At 33.6% G+C, this 17,736-nt stretch overlaps 1 non-coding gene across 1 annotated transcript; it reads left to right on the forward strand.

The window, feature by feature from the left end:
• The first annotated feature begins 5,966 nt into the window (after positions 1–5,966).
• On the forward strand, positions 5,967–6,106 carry LOC142873593 (U8 small nucleolar RNA). Its single transcript, XR_012921590.1, has one exon. It is a non-coding gene; the product is annotated as a U8 small nucleolar RNA (small nucleolar RNA).
• Positions 6,107–17,736: the final 11,630 nt, after the last annotated feature.

Below are 17,736 nucleotides of genomic sequence, written 5' to 3' on the forward strand. Positions count from 1 at the left end.
TATAATATTGTTCCTTTTTACATCTATTTGCTCTATTGGTTTTTTGAGATGATTAGACATGAGATTTACACATGAACTATCTGTATATAATCATAGATTATTTTGCATCTTATAATTCTGTTTCTCATTTTGAGCACATGCTGTTAAAACATCAAACATTCATAATTACTTTATATTTGGATTAGATTGCTTCTTTTATTATTGTGTATGACCTTCTTTGTACTGTTAATAAGTTGATCTAAAAATCTAATTTGCTAAAAATAATATTCTTGCCTCTTTTTTACTATTGTTTAATGAAAGTTTCCTATCTCCAATTTACAGGCATCCTTTGTGATTTTGTTTTGTGGTACTCTTGAAAGCAAAAGCTTTTTTTCAAAGAATAATGATTTTTAATAGGCTATATCATTTATGTACATTTCTTCGGTAGCCAATGTATTTTGACTTATTTCGACTATCTTTTCTGTGTGTTCATGGCTTTTTCTTTGCCCTTTTTTGTCAACATCCTTACCTTATTTATTAAGGATTTATTAAGACTTCTTTTTTCTCCCTCCCTTTTTCCTTCTCCTCCCGCTGATGTAAAAGTTGCCTCATGGATTTATTTACTTTTCATGCTATTATAATTTGTTAACAAGTATATTTAACATCCTATTTTTCTAATTGTGGTTTATCATTGAAGAATGACCTTTCATTTGTTCACCCCCCTTTGTAGTTTCTTCCAGCAGTGACTCTAGGTATGAACAGTGACTTGTTTGGACATATTGGACTATAGTAAAGGAGATGGAAGAGGAGGCTTGAAAAGTACCTATGTGCAAGCTTATTAGATATCTATTAAGAATTAGGGCAAACACTTAATCATGTCCTAAATCAATTTACCCTATGGCTTTAGAACATGATAATCATAAGAAAATAAGTCTGTGCTACCAATACAAGATCTGGTTCTGATTGGGAATGCAGGTGGGCTCAGTGAGTTCCCTTTGCTGCTGAGAAGCATTTTGCTTCCATGTGAATTAGACTATGTTATTCTCTTAGAAGATAATAGATCTGGCAAAGAATCTCTAATTATGCCAGCAGAGGCTTAGACATGTAAGAGAAGATTTCCTTGACCTTGCAGCCTAGTCAAGCCAGCCTAGACCAGAAGAACTGCTAAGCACGTCTACAGAAATGAAAGCCATCTAGTCTTATCTTCTCATCTATCTTTCCAGCAACATAAAAAGGTCAGAATATTTAATCATTTTTCAATATGCTCCCTCACTTTCATCTTTTTCTGTTATCTAGAATTTTATGTCAATCTTGTTTTTATAAGGTAAAAAGTTATAAATATATTTTAATTAATTGTCAACTAAATTAGCCAAAATATTTTACTAAAATATTGCTCATCTCCATGTCTTCTTGCATCCCACTCTTTCTCTAAGGGAAATTTTTATTTTTCCTGAAGAACAAATTTTAGTGTTTTTTTAATAGAGATCTAGGGGTTGGGTACCCATATATTTATCTTTATCTTATTATTAGAGAAAAATTATATATAATTATATATTAAATTAAATTGAATATATATTATATATAAAATATATAGTATATAATATAACATAATATTATTATATTATTTGATAATATAATATTATTATATATAATGATATTAATATATAATATAATATAATATAATATATTATGTATAAATATATATTATATATAAATTAAATATATAATATATACATATAATATAATATATGTATTACATAAAATTTGTGTATATTATATGTAAAATTTATTATATATGATATGTATATATCATATAAAGTATAAAATACATAATTTTATCTCTAATAACATATATTTATTAAATATAATAAATCATATGTAATTATATATTATTCATATATAAATATAATTATATATACAATTTTATCAAGATATAGAAGTCTAGATATTTTCTTCCACACTTTAAAATGGCTATTTACTTATTTATTTTCAGTAGGTCTTGATGAAAATTTTGTTGTCCAATTGTCATTTTTAACCTAATTATTTGCATTTTTCTCTCAGATAGCTGATAAGGTTTTCTTTTTTTTCTTGACGTTCTAAAAGTTCACAGTGACATAGACTTGTGTGGTTTTATTTCTAATTATCTTGGTGGGAACTAGACACAATCTTTTTCAATCTAAAGAACCATGTCTTTTTTAATACAAAAATTCCCAAACATAATTTTGTCTAATCTTTCTTCTCTGATATTTCTTCTAGTCTCTAATACTGATTCTTCATTTAGGTATATGTTAGTGATTTTCAATTTATTCCTTTTATTTCCTAACTTATTTTTCATACTGTCTATGTCATTAACATTTGTGGTGGATTGAATCGATATCTTAATATAATATATTCTTTCAATTCTCTAATTCTCTTTTTATGTGGGTTTTAACATGTACTATTTATGAGTTTTCTATTTTTATTTCAATATCTATTTTAATTTCTCTCCCAAAATTGATATTCCCTTTTCTGTTCTACTTTGTTATTGATCTATATTCACAAGTATTTGTTTCATAACTTTTTAAGCTTATTATATAAATGCTATTATTTCCTTTTTCACTTTTAGGTATTTAAAATATAATGACTTTACTTTTAGGGGATTTTTCTAATATATGTCTTTCCACAATTAAAAGTGAATTCTTCTAATTGATGATTATCTCATGACATAACTTTCCTCATTTGTTTGCAATTCCCTTTTTCAAGCTTATTATGAAAGAGAGGGTGGGAGGAAATATTTATGTTGGCACCTGTTGGACTCCACTCAGCCCACCTGAGTTCCCAGTCAGAACTAGACTTTTTATTGGTAGCACAACCTTATTTCCTTATGAATATATTTCATACCATGTCCAGAGTAATAGGGTAAATTGATCTATAACATGAATAAATTTTTGCCCTAATTCTTAATAAATATCTAATAAACATGTAGGTAGAGGATACAGGCAGGATAAGTCAGGATGCAATTTAGTATCTGATTATGAGAAAATTATTCTAATAGCATCCCCCACCCTGAGTTCCAGGGCTATCCCTCTAACTTATAAAAAAATTCTCCAGTACCTCTATCTCTTTCTGTTTGTATAATAACTTCTTTATTCTACTTCACTTCTGAAGAATAATTTTGCACTGGTACTATTCTAGGTTGGTGCACTTCCCCCCCCCCCCCATCAACACTTTACATTTTCATTCCACTCTTTTTGTTCATGGTTTCTGAAGAGAATTCAGATATAATTCTTATCTTTGTTCTTCTATAAGTAAGATTTTTTTTCTCCTTTAGCTTCTTTCAAAATTGTATTTATCTTTGATTTCTGCAGCTTGAATAAGATATGTTTTGAGTGTAGTTTGTTTTGGCATTTGATTTTCTTGGTGTTCCCTAATCTCCCTGGATCTATGGTTTGCTGTTTGACATTAATTTGGGGGAAACTCTCAGTTATTACTCTTTCAAATACTTCTTCTATCCTTTTCTCTCTTTCTTCTCTTCATGGCATTTCCATTACTCATATGTTACAGTAGTTTTACTTAGTTTACAGTTTTTAGAAATTTTGCTATATTTTTTTTCTGGTCCTATATTTTTTTTTCTGTTTTGAGCCCATCAAATGCATTCCTCATTCCCATTACCGTGTTTTTGATCTCTAGTATTTCTTTTTTATTTCCCTTCCTCCTTTTAGGTGGAGCAGGATGGCTAGAGGGAGTTGGAATTACTAATACTGTTTTCCTTCCCCCAGATCAGTAAGACTCTGATTAAAAACAACAACAACACAACACTAAGTTCATCACAGGTAAAATAGATTCTCTTGAGGACAGACCTTGTTAAGTAGAACATAATGCTCTGGCATATTTTTATCCTTTTCCTCTTTCTCTACCAGAAGCATGAAGGAATTTTTCTTTCATATTCACTGTGAGAACCTGGTCAAGTTCCTGGAGGTAAAACTCATGAAAGTGTGGGAGCCCCCTTGACTGGGTCCTCCTTCATTTGTCCATCCTGAAATGGCCGCATAAATTCATCAGTTATAGTTCACGTTTTCCTCCCCTGTTACTAAGTCTCATGGAAGTTTCTACTCGTCTCATGGAAGTTTCTACTCATAAGTTTCTGTTCCAATAAGTGTGATTCCCTGTGTTCATCTGTCTGTCTCTATAATTTGGGGGGCAGCAGTTTTCCCAATGGCCTCATTTCTCTGTTGAATCTAAGAGGGATTGATTTTCCAGTTTGTTCAGCTTTTCTTATTTGTTTTTAGAATAAAGTGAGAAGTTCTAAGTTCCTTACATGCCAGAACGGAAATAGAAATCCTATATGCTGAATTTGAAAAGCCTATTACAATTATCATTTTATTCTTTCATTTATTCTTCAAATATATATTATACATTGATGGTGTTCCAGGCACTATGTTAAGTATGATGAAGGAAGACAAAAAATGTATTTAGTTCTTTACTTCAAGATGTATGGTTATTATTATTTTCTACATAAATATGTATTGCTAATAAACATGGATTATATTTTAACAGGTGTGTCTCAGAATGAGATCAAAGATTAGTTAATTTTCTGTTAGTTGTATTTCTAAACAGGCATAAGATAGTTTATAAACCAGTCTTAAAGAAAATGTTTCAAGTATATATAGTTGATCTAATAAATTAATCACTGATATAATAGAGTTATACTCCTTTAATTTATATTTTAATCCATGTATATTTTTAAGATTTTATGCAATTCTACTGAATATTAGAAAATCCAACACACTTATTCTGATTTAACAACATTCTATCTAACCTGTTAATCATGTTAGTCATATCACAATGCTCTAATCTCATGGCAATCATAAAAATCCCAATTATTCACCTGATAACTTTGATATGCCTATGATAGCTGTGAATTTAGAATTAACATGTAATATAGGTTTCTTTGAAAATCAAAGAGAAACTGAAATTTTTGTTTGTGTTTCAGTAGGTTTATATTATTTAATATAGGTAATTTTTATTCAAGTCCCAATATGACTCATTTTCTGAATATAGAATCATATATACTCACTTATAATTTATTTTATATAGTCATTAATTTAAAATATAATGTTTGTATAATTAAGAAACTTTTTTTCCTTTTTGTTTTTAATGGGATCTTTTTCCAGTCCCAATCTGCAACCACAGAGCCCTTCACTTGCCTTTTTATACCTATGACAGAGGTTCGGCAGAGGTTCATGTAAATCTCTATTTAATAAAGTTCCTCCAAAATAATAATAAGTGAGAAACTTGTGTCTCTCATCTCAACAATTTTGCCATATCATTTATTTTCACACTTTCATGATGAAGTGGTCACCTTATGCCTTGATGCATTTTTCTCTTTGAAGGTAAACTATCTCTTTATAAATTATTCTTTCAGTAGAATAAATGTATATTCACTTAATTATTCCTGTTTCTCAGTCTTTGATCATAATGTATAAAAGAAGAAAAACAGAGTATCTAAAAGTGGTGTTGTATTGCAAGTGAATTTTCTAAAATAGAATATTCTCTTTTTAGACCCATTATATTCCTATGTTTCTGCTCTAGATCATCCCTGGGAAATGCTTGGCTGATTTCTTTTATCATTACAGGTTCTATTCTTTTCTGTAATTTTAATGTGTGACAGGTGAGATTAAAAAGATGGAAAATGCCTGCCTCAAAAATGGCTAGACATCTCAAAAAGTCAAAAGCATTATGAAATGTTAAATGACACAAAGATGAGTTGGAGTAAAAAAAAAAAAATAAAGATTAGAAAACTTGATACAACTTTCACTTGTAAGTGTGACAATCATTTACTAATAGTGTTAATAAAAGGTATATAATAATAGAATGAAAGCAAAGTGCATTTTGTAAACTAGCGGGTAGACTATAAAGCTCAAGTCAATTGTCATCTATTTAAATATATAAATATATTTTTATCTGTGCTACTTTTTTTGCCTCCTATTCAAAGAACACAGATTACATCATCAGGTGGGATAATCCTTACCTGTTACTCCTTAAGGAGAACAGATTAGAAATGATTGGAGTTCTTCGCATGATACGTGATTATACGTCTCTGTGTAATCAGGACTTGCAAAGAACACAGATTACTTTTGGAGCTTATAGCAAGTACTTATGTTGTGAGGCATAGATAGTACCAGCGGACTGGAATACATGTAGTAAAAATATATTATGAACCCAAGATATTTTTTCTAAATTTATTTATTTTATTTTAGTGTAATTCCTGTCTCCTAGTCTTAGTAATTGACAAATACTAAGCCTCAAAATATTCTTCTGATGTAAAATAAGCTACAATTACTTAGGTAGTATGTATTCTTAATTTAAAAGATTCATCCGTTAATTCCTTCTTGTTTAACAGCAAATGGCAAACTTTTAAAAGTCTAATGTTAATTGTAGCTGATCCAGATTTAAATAAATTCAACACAATCCATGTAGAGCATAGTTTGAACAAAGGCTTCTTGTTTTATAATTGAAACATAAGTGTTATGAGTTTACAAGTTTCTACCTGTAATTCCTGAGACTGTTATAATTCATAAAGCATAAAGATAAAAAAATATTTGTAGGGAGATAATCTATATTTTTAAAAGATATGACGTATCTTGTTAATATCCAGTACTCTTTTTTCAAATTGCTTTTATTATTTCTTCAACATTTTATTAACTGGATGATATATACAAATCACACTCTAGATGTTGAGGAAATCAAATGAATAAAATTTGAACCATATCCTTAAGGAACAAGAGATTGATATGAGAGAATGAGTAATTAAAATGTTACTGTGTAAGTGTTGAAAGATTATGAATGTAAGATGTGGGGACTAAGAAAGTGATCAAGTTGATCTGGATGTAGTTGCAATTTAACTAAAGCAGATATGACAAGGGATTATTACAGAACCTGAGACAGCATAGTAGCATGAAGTACAGCCTCTTATTTTGGGAGATTTTACATATTTTAGGGCTAAAAAAGATGTATGACTATCTGACACTCTTTTTCATTTGCTTTTATATGTTCTCTTCCTAATGCTTTTAGAGATCCAGAAATTATGGTAGCAGTTACACAAGACAGAAAACTGCATCAAAATCATCCTCTTTCTTTTCCACAGCAAAACTACTCTCTAGGTGACATGCTAATACTTGGAAAACCAGCTATCAATATATAACCTCTCAAGAGAGAAAGATTGATTAACAATTTATTGGCTACGCTTTGTTTTCCTGTTCACTGATACAGAAAGTTCATTATGTACATTATAATGTTTGTTTATTTCAACATGTAAACTCTTCCTTTGGTTGTGCATCTAGCAGGGGTCAGGGTGCACATTCACCAACAATGTTTGTTTAATAAGACAACAGACATCTGAACATTTTAAAGGTAGAGTCTAATCATGTGTACTCTTCTTTGTTCTAGCTAAGTTAATTAAATTTCAAAGACTGTCTCTTAAACTGATTAGATTATAAATTTTATGCTCAGTTTGCTGAATAATATTTTTTGTGAATTAATTTTCTAGGCATTAATTGAAGCAATGGAGATATTTTAATAACATCTTTACTTCCTTGATTACATAACTTTTTGTATAAGCAAATTGTATATGAAACCCATGAATTTCTTTTTTCAAGATTATAATAAAGTCAAGGTTACTTTCATTGTTAGGTATTAGTCAATACCTGACTTTTTCAAACTAAGCAAATAAAGGCTAATGCATGTCCATGCACTGTGTAAAACTCCTTTTTTGATGATTAATTATTGTCTTTTATCTGATACATGTTATTAAACTGAGAGGACACTGTTTTCCATGAGATTATTTATTTATTCATCTGTAGTTACCTTAATTTGGGGATGGAGAAAATAAGGAGTCATGTTGACAAGGATTCTGAGGTGAAGTCAGAACTTGGGTTGGGCATGGGGGCAGGGGTGGGATTGCTATAGTTAAGGAGCAATACCAGTAATTCAAGGAAGGGTAGTGGCACTTCTTGAGCCATATACTTGCCATCTGTCTGCCAAAGTAATGATGTACAGCTTGAGTTCCCTAAAAGGTAGGGTAGTCTCATGACTTCAGGAAGATACTTGAGCCTTCTCCACTGGGCATGTTTCCCATCTAAGCTCTAAGACACTCAAACAGGTCAGTAGCAATTACCAGATAGCTTCAAATGCTTGTCTCAGGTTTACTGTCTGTGCAAAAAGAAACATCAATTTCTGCTATTCAAATGGTAGCTAAAATTCTCAGATGATTGTTCTTTATCTATATAATTTTCACTTCACATTTCTTTTCCATATTAGGGTTTATTTAACTGTTGTTAGTTAAAAGAAAATGACATTTTAAATGAAAATGCCTTTGAATTCTCTCTACATAATTATGTTACCTCTTTGTCACTTACCAAGGTCAGTATATGCTGGTGGTTCTTAACTTTATTATGCAAGGGAAACACCTGGTATATATGCCTTATTTTGTGCCTCACCTATAATTACTGATGAGAATCACAGAAGTGTAGTCTAAGAACCTGCTTTGTGATAAGGTCCATATGAAATTCAAAGTCAAGTTATTGGGAGACCACACTAGGCTAGTTACTAAAATCACCCCAATTTGTGCTTTTAATTGAAATCTACCTCTTTAAAAGTCTCATGAGTCACACAAAGAAAAAAATAATATCTTTCGCATGAATCATCTTGTGCATTAGTTTAAAGATTTTAAATTTAAATCTTTGTCCTCTCCTATTGTAATCCCAGCAAGATACAGTTACTTCCATACGTCTATTTTCTAACTAACATCTGTGTGAAAAGCTTCTTCCCACACTAACAGCCTGTATGCCAGCCAGTCACAGAACTACCAAGTTTGGAATGCTATTCTTATATAATTGCCGCCTTTGGAAGATAGTACTGCTGTGCATGATACTAGTTCATTAGTTATGAGTTAGAATGGAGCCTGAGGATTAAAACAAGAAACTCTTCATTTCCTTCAATTCAGTCAGAGCCTCTGCTGCTCTCTTTACATGGGAAGTTGATTCCAGTCTCAAATCAGGTGAGCACACCCACCCAGAGCACATCATTTGCTAGCAGCAGGTCATCTCCTATTCTCCCTCCCCCAGGCTCCATGGGACTACCAGCTGCCGAGCAAATGTAGTGCAGCCCCCTTGCCTAGAACAACTGATTTCTACCGAGTGGGAAATTGATGAAGATTGCATGATTCCAGTCAATTTCACTCACAATGGGTAAGAAGCGCCTGTGTACAAGCTGGTCTAGCACTTCCCAGAGCAGCTGCTGCCCTTTACCTGAGCCTTGTCAAGATGCAAAAAGGAAAATGGAGTGGATAAGAAACAGGAGAGCAAATGTGCAAGCCTCTCTTATTTTCTATCTTTCTCCAATGATTAAGTTAAAAGGTTCACATGCAGTCATAGTTTTACCTAAGGTATTGCAACTCCAAAATGGTTCATAAAGTTCCAAACATTATAGGATTTATTTTCAGTATGCTACATAGCAGGACACAGGTTTGCTTGGTTTTTTGTTTGCTTCTTTTTGTTTTACATTTGTTTGTTTTCCGAATGGCAGGCTGCTAACATATCAGAGGCTCTGTAGAGAATGCAGATAAACAATTACTTAAATGAAAACACTTTTAGATGTTTATGGAATTGTCTAAATTGAAATTTCACTTCAGAAGTAGAACAAAAAGATATGAAAATTATGAAGTATGACCTTTGCAATTCTCTGTTAGCCTTCCACACCATCCCAATCCTACACACATGTCTGCACATAGAGCTAACTAATTATCCAGAGTCTCAGGAAGAGTGTCCTTATATCCCCACCCTTCTTACATATTCTCTGCATCTGCATCATATTTTTGATACTTGCTTGAGTCTTTCTCATGACAATGGGTACACACCCCTCCCCTATATTTTCCTCTCCCACTTACAGTACTCTCTCTTTCTGTTGCACATATGTGCATGTGTGCTTTTAATTTTAAAACTAAATTTCTCTGTATTGCTATGGTGCCTTTGTCATCATTTTCCTGTTATTTTTTAATCCACTAACATTTGTATAATTCCCCTTGAATCCATCAGCCTTACTCTGGAAAATGTCACCAATAAATTCTACACTTCCAAGAACAATGAGAATTTCATATTTCATCTCCAACTTACTGCATTCAATATTTTTGACCACTTATTTTGCCTTAAAATAGTTAGTTTGTCCACTTGGATTCTGTGACACCATTTACTCTGCTTCCCCATTCCACATTAGTATGCCATCTTTTTCCTTGACTTTTTTTTTTTTCCTGTTAGTTAAATACTGCTATTCTTTGGAATCCTTATCTTAGCTCTTTCTTCTATATAATCATTCTCATAGTTTTTAGTAGAAGCATTATGTTGCTGACTATAAATATACTACAGGAAATAAACTCCCCATCCAGATAATACCAAACTGGACCTCTACTTTCCTTACCATTTTCACCCCATTGCAAATGTTTTCCCTCCATGCTATAATAAAATCTCACAAACTGTGCTTATAAAAACAATTTTTTTTTATTGTTCTGGAGGCTGGGCAGTCCAAGCTGAAGGCACTGGCAGAGTCAATGTCTGATGAGAGCCTGCTCCCATGTTGATGGTGCCTTCTCACTGTGTCCTCTCATGCTGGAAGGGGTAAATGAGCTCTCTAGGGGCTCTATTATAAGGGCAGTAATCACATTCATAGGGGCTCTGCTCTAAGACCTCATTATCCCCCAAAGGTCCCTCTTAATGCTGTCACCTTGGTGATTAGGATTTCAATATATGATTTTGGGGGACATAAACATTCAGTCCATTGCACCCCTCCCAATTATTTTTTTCTCTTTCCAAAAATATCAGCACCATCAACTCCATCACCAGACCTAGATTTCTACTTTTCCTTTAACTTCTATTCTATACTTAAAAATGAAATCATCCCAATGCGGCTCCAATATTTTCTTGGCACCCTTGCCCCTTTTCTTTTCCTGTTTCCACTATGGTCCCTCAAAACCCTCATTATCTGTTACATCAACTTTGACAAAAGCTCCATTTTGCCAGCAAAAAAGTCTACTTAGCGTACCAAATTGAATCCAAATTCCTTAACATTTCCCCTAAAGTTTTCATGAGAGATATTTGAATACAAACCCTTCCTGCCTGCTCCTTTATGCTCTTGTAAGCAGAAACCTCTTGTTGTTCTTAGGAAATATCATGCTGTATCTTGATTCTTTGATATATTTATTTTTTACTCCTCTGATGGTAAACCATTTTTTCCCCATAAAAGGCTACTCCTCTCTTTTTAGTCAACTTCCCCCCACCAGCTTTGCTCAACTGTCGACCTCCAGGAAAATTTCTCGAATGCTAGGCTAAACTGACTCTTGCTTCATGACTAAATAAAAGTAACAAGGTAATATCACATTTTTTTTTTCCTCAAGGAACTCAAAGTGCTTTACAAAAATAATCATATTTATCACCAAATATGTCTGTAGGAGAGAAGCAAATGTCATCACTGGCATTTAATACAGTATTTTTGTAGCTATAAAATCTGCCTTCCTCTCTCTAGAGTCCCTAAGTAGAATGATATGAATCCAGGATTTTATAAGATTTCTCTAAAACAAAAAATGGACATTTCTATTTCTCAGAAAATACTCAAAAGACTATAATACCTTGAAGAATCTAGTAAATTCAAGAAATATTCTGCTGTGTCAGCATTCTGTGGTCAGGAATTAGACTGTGGATCTGCAAGAGAAAACCAAACTGTGTAAGTCTATATGTTCTCCAACAACTTCAACTGAGTTGAAGATATGCACTCTATTGCCATTTAACTTAGAACAGCCATAAGAGAATCAGGATTCAAGATCAATTGACAACTGTTATATTAGGAAAATAATTAATTTTACCAAATCTATTTTTCAGAAGATTTTAAAATCTTTGTTCATTAAAAATATTTTCACTAAAATATATTTGGTAACTACTAAACTGAGATTTTTCACTACAATCCATAATCACATTTCCTCCTATAAACGTGAAAATTAAACATTTATAAAGAAGACTTCCATTTTCAGAGCTGATATTTAAAGAGTATACCAGTCATCAATCACTACACTCTTCCAAAAAAAAAAAAGATAGACAAACTTACTAGTTCTACTTGGACCCATCGGAGGGCAAACCATTACACCGAAATCTGTACTGATATGCTCACAGAGAAAACAGAGGTTTGCTTACCTGGAACAGATGCTGTTGGAACAATACACTGGTGAGAAAACTTAAATGGTAATTTTTACATATTGCTTGAGGCTGTATGGGGATTTTAGCTTGGGAATGAGAAATGCCTGGGGACAAAGTCAAGGTTAAAATTTTGACATATTGTATCCTAGTATGTTCTTCTAGTGGAGAGAAGAGAAAGATACCCTAACTTCCTCTAGGGAAGGGAAGTGACTAACTCCCAGAGCCTTCTCTCCAGGAAAAAAGACTGACAGATCATTATTTTAACTGGGGAAGGCATATTCCTCCCACCCCCACCCTCTCTAGCCTTCTTTTGTTGCCTAAGGGAGAAAAGGAATAGTCAGTATGGGTCAGGGCACCAAAGAAATAGATTGAGAATGCTGACATCAAGGAGCAGAGGGAATGGATAAAATGATCAGTAGCGTTGAGAAAAACTTGTAATAGTCACGTCACGGGCCTGTTACACAGCTTCATTAAAATGATGAGATTTAATCAGGAGATTTTAGAGTGATTCCTCCCTCCCACAGTTTTCCACCATAACATTCCAGGATAATATCAAGGATTACAACTGAAGGATTACTCTCTATTTTATTTATTTATTTATTTATTTATTTATTTATTTATTTATTTATTTATTTATTTATTTTGAGACAGAGTCTCACTTTGTTGCCCAGGCTAGAGTGAGTGCCGTGGCATCAGCCTACCTCACAGCAACCTCAAACTCCAGGGCTCAAGCGATCCTACTGCCTCAGCCTCCCAAGTAGCTGGGACTACAGGCATGTGCCACCATGCCCGGCTAATTTTTTCTATATATATTAGTTGGCCAATTAATTTATTTCTATTTATAGTAGAGACGGGGTCTCGCTCTTGCTCAGGCTGGTTTGGAACTCCTGACCTCGAGCAATCCACCCGCCTCGGACTCCCAGAGTGCTAGGATTACAGGCATGAGCCACTGCGCCCGGCCTGAAGGATTACTCTCGAAAGAGGAGTATTTGAAGAAGTCCAAAGTCAATGTAAGACAAAAAGACATCAGAGGAATTTGAAGCCTCTGGCACATGTAGGTATAGCAAACTTCAGACAGAGCCTGACTCTTGCCAGATTAAAATGGAATCTCACACTAAAGTGGTATTTTTCCTAATAGGCAACATCAGTGCCTTTCAACAACAATGACAAATTACAAGACATGCTTAATGGCAAAGAAAACACATTCTGAAAAAGTATAGAAATTATCAAAACCAGACAAAGATATGACACAGATGTTGGAATTTTCAGAAATGTCATTTAAAATAACCAGTTAATATGTAAAGGTCTCTAATGGAAAAACTAGATAACATGCAAGAACAGTTAAGTAATATGAGCAGAGAGATTAAAACTCTAAGAAAAAAGCAAAAGGAAATGCTGGAAAGAACAACACTGGAAAAGAAATAAAGAATGTTTTCAATGAATCTATCAATAGACTTGATATGGTAGAGGAAAGAATCAGTGATATAGAAGATAAATCAATAGAAACTTCAGAAACTGAAATACAAAGAGAAAAGAGAAAGCTCAACAAACATCCAAGAATTATGAGACACTTTCCAAAAGTGTCATAAATACATAAGTGAAATGCAAGAGAAGAAAAATGAGAGACTGGAGAAGAAATATTTGGATAAATAATGTCTGAGAATTTTCCAAAATTAATGACAAATAACAAACCACAATTCCACAAAGCTAACAATAACAGGGCAATTCCAAAGAAACAAAACAAACAAAAATTATTTTGAATGTAAAAATAAAAAGTGGAGAATAACAAAGACAAAAGATAGGTCATTAAATATGAAATTTCTGATTTTCTTAAGTACTAAGTTTGACAGTTGATATTTCTGACATTTCACTTTGACATTTCTTGTTTTATGTTTATTCTGAAGGTACACCCTCAGTCTTTCAAAGGCATATTTTGGCTTGTTATTATCTTTCAAATATTTTAGAGCAATTTTTGTGAAACCATGAATAAGTCAAAAATTCGTGTGATTTTCAAATAGGAGTTCTGTCGTGAAAACAATGCAGTGCAGAGAGCTTGAAATATAAAGGAAGTGCTTGCGAAGGATGTGGCTAATGAACAAACAGGACATGGATGGTTTGAGAAGGTCTATTCTGGTGATTTTAATCTATAAAATTAGCCACATGGGTGACCTGAGACCGAGGTGGATAAAGATGAACTAAAAGCTGTAGTGGAAGCGAATCCATCTCAACCTACGTGTGAATGATCAGCTTTCAGCTCATCCTTATCCACTTTGGTCTCAGGTCGCCCATGTGGCTAATTTTTTTCCCAGAAGATTATGGGGGTACAAATGTTAAGGTTACATATATTGCCCTTGCCTCCCCTCCTGCCTCCAGTCAGAGCTTCAAGCGTGTCCATCCCGCGTAGGGTGCGCATTGCACTCATTATGTATGTATATACCCGCCCCCTCCCCCTCCCACCTGCCCAACACCCGATAAATGTTTTTTTTTATTTTTAATATTTTGGTAATATTTTACATCTTTGCTTATCCCCAGCAACGATTAGAGGTATGCCCCTCCCCTCCACAATGCTCACCACATCCCTCAGATGTGGGTCTACCCCCCCAAACCCCGAATCCCCGGAGAACACCACCACCGTTTGAGCACCATAGTGTTAATCAGTCCCAATTTGATGGCGAGTACATGTGAAGCCCATTTTTCTGATCTTGTGTCACTTCACTTTGGATAATGGGTTTAAGATTAATCCAGGATAATATGAGCAGTGCTAGCTCACTGTCGTTTCTTAGAATTGAGTAATATTCCATTGTAAGCATATACCAAATTTTAATAATCCACTCATGCTGGTGGGTAATTTTTAAGATTAAAATCTCCAGGACAGGTTGGGCACAGTGGCTCACACTTGTAACCCTTGCATTCTGGGAGACTGAGGCAGGAGGATTGCTTGAGCTCAGGAATTTGAGACCAGCCTGAGCAAGAGTAAGATTCCATCTCTACTAAGAGTAGAAAAATTAACCTGGCATTCTGGAGAGTGCCTATAGTCCCAGCTACTCAGGTGACTGAGGCAGGAGGACCGCTTGAACCCAGGAGTTACAGGTTGCTATGGGCTATAATGACATCACTGCACTTTACCCAGGGCAACAGAGCTAGACTTTGCCAAAAAAAAAAAAAAAAAAAAAAATCACCAGAATGGAACTTCTCAAACCATCAACATATGAGACACATAGTAAGAATGTCAACTGATTATCTACACATGTTAACGTGGCCACAAGGAGGGTTCTTAGTCATAGCTAGGACTAGTACAGTCAATTAAACTTTTAATTCCAAATGTTTCTATGGCAGAGTTGCAAACACATACCTGGCATAAAATATAGTCTTGTAGATGGGTTTGTTTGCTCTTGCAAAAAGGTTTTAAAACTTCTTTTTTTCCACCTTTTATTTAAATACTTTGCAAGGGTAGGGATACTAAATATGATTCCAAAGATGGATTTTCTTGGACTGTAAAGATTTTTAAATACTCTTTAGCTTGTAAGCATATCAGCCATGTCCTACAGTTTTAACACATGATCAGTGGAAATATTCTTTTTTACTGCCAGAATGACTTCACAGGATTTTGAGTTTGTGGTGGCTACTTCATGGCAAGGCTCATGGCTTGGCTCATGGCAAGGCTCATCTCACCTCATGGCTGAGGTGAGATGGTTGCATCACTTCACACTTAACTCCTCCAATTTCTCTCATAATGATTTTTTGTTTACTGAATTATATTCCAGTTCTACTCTGCAGAAAGAGTAAATGCTGATCATGTGTAATTACAGCATTCCAGTCTGCGTGACAGGTCTGTATAAATTACTCCCAGTTATGTTTTCGTTTTCCCGACCTAGATCTGCTTAGGTGCAAAGGATTTCTTGATTTGCCAGACTTTAGTTTTCCTGAAATGGAAAATTTCTAGTTCATATAATGATTATATTATTGGAAATAAACACATGTATATTCTAGTGGTTTTTTTTCTTTTTTCTTTTTTCTTTTTTTTTTTTTGTTAGTACAAATCATTCCTTCAGGAAGTAGTCATTTCTGGGCAAATCAAAAAGAATACTTTAGCTAGGTCTGCTAAGCAGAAAGCCAGCTATGATCTCTTGACCCCTTTAAATGACACTATTATCTTACTAGTTTTATAAGTATGATATGATTTCTGTTTTTAAAAAAGTTTTAATTTGTGATACTTTCACAATGACAAAGAAGTGCTTGATATGGAAAAAGACATTGTATTGTAATCATATGCACAGCCAAGAGCTAGAATAAGACACTTTCTAAATAAACTGTTCCACAGACCCCAGCCACCTTTATCTAAGGCACATTTCTATGCTGCAGTAAAACTGATCCTCTAAGTAAAAATCAGATTTGTATTTTATATTTTTGAAGGCTGATGATTAAATAAACATATAAGCAGCCTACATTATTTAGAAAAATTACCATGAGAAAACGTACAAAATATAAGCAGAAAGAGTATGCTGGCTACAAATAAAAGCCAGAAACAAAATGAAACGCTTCTCTTCTTAATAATTTTTATAGGAGCAGGCTCTCTATTTTCCTGACTGTTGGTCCAGTCAAACACAATTGGGAAATCTCTGTCTCTGATGAAATGTATTTCAACCACAAGAAAATTCAGTTACTGAGTCTTGGTGATAATAACAATTATGCTTGCTTCATCAAAGGAAGTATCACGATGGAATCCAATGGTCCTTTTTTGTATCACTGTTCTTTCTGGTAAAAAGTAGTAACTATCAGCATAATTATATAACAGTATATAATCAAGCATCTTTTCTTTTAACGAAATTTCTTACATGCAAGGAAAACTAAAGGTTGAAATATAGACAGATATTACTGACTTTGCAGACTAGTCTTGAATATGAATTTTGTTTTCAATTAATCTTCCTCCAGTAGTACTTATAATCTTGTTTAGTAAAAATAGGTTGTATTCATGAGAGAGCCAGAGGAAAAATATCTTACTTGCTTTCCCAATTAAAATGAAAACTATTAAAAATCTTCCCTAATCTTGCTAGAAATTTAGCACCACACACACACACACACACACACTCACACACACACACACACACACACACACACACACACAGCATGAAATACTACTCCACAATAAAAAAGAATGAAATCATGTCTTTTGTAGTAACATGGATGCAACTGAAGGACATTTTCTTTCTTTTTAATTTCAAAATATTAAGGGGGTACAAATGTTTTAGATTACATTAATCACTTTTGTAATGCTTGAGTCCCAGTAATCCAAATAGTGTTCATAGTCCCCATTAGGTAGGTTTCTTCCCCATCCACTCCTCTCCCTCCCTCCTAGTTGATTCCTAGTTGATTCCTAGTTTTACTTCCCTCTGTACACCTGTGCTCATTGGTTAGTTCCAGTTTAATAGTGAGTACATGTTGTGTTTGCTTTTCCATTCTTGAGATACTTAGGAGAATGGCATCTAGTTTTATCCAGATTGTTGCAAAAGGTATTAATTCATCTTTTTATGGCTGAGTA

Source organism: Microcebus murinus, chromosome 10 (genome assembly GCF_040939455.1).
Source record: "Microcebus murinus isolate Inina chromosome 10, M.murinus_Inina_mat1.0, whole genome shotgun sequence".
In the NCBI taxonomy this organism is placed as follows: Eukaryota; Metazoa; Chordata; class Mammalia; order Primates; family Cheirogaleidae; genus Microcebus; species Microcebus murinus.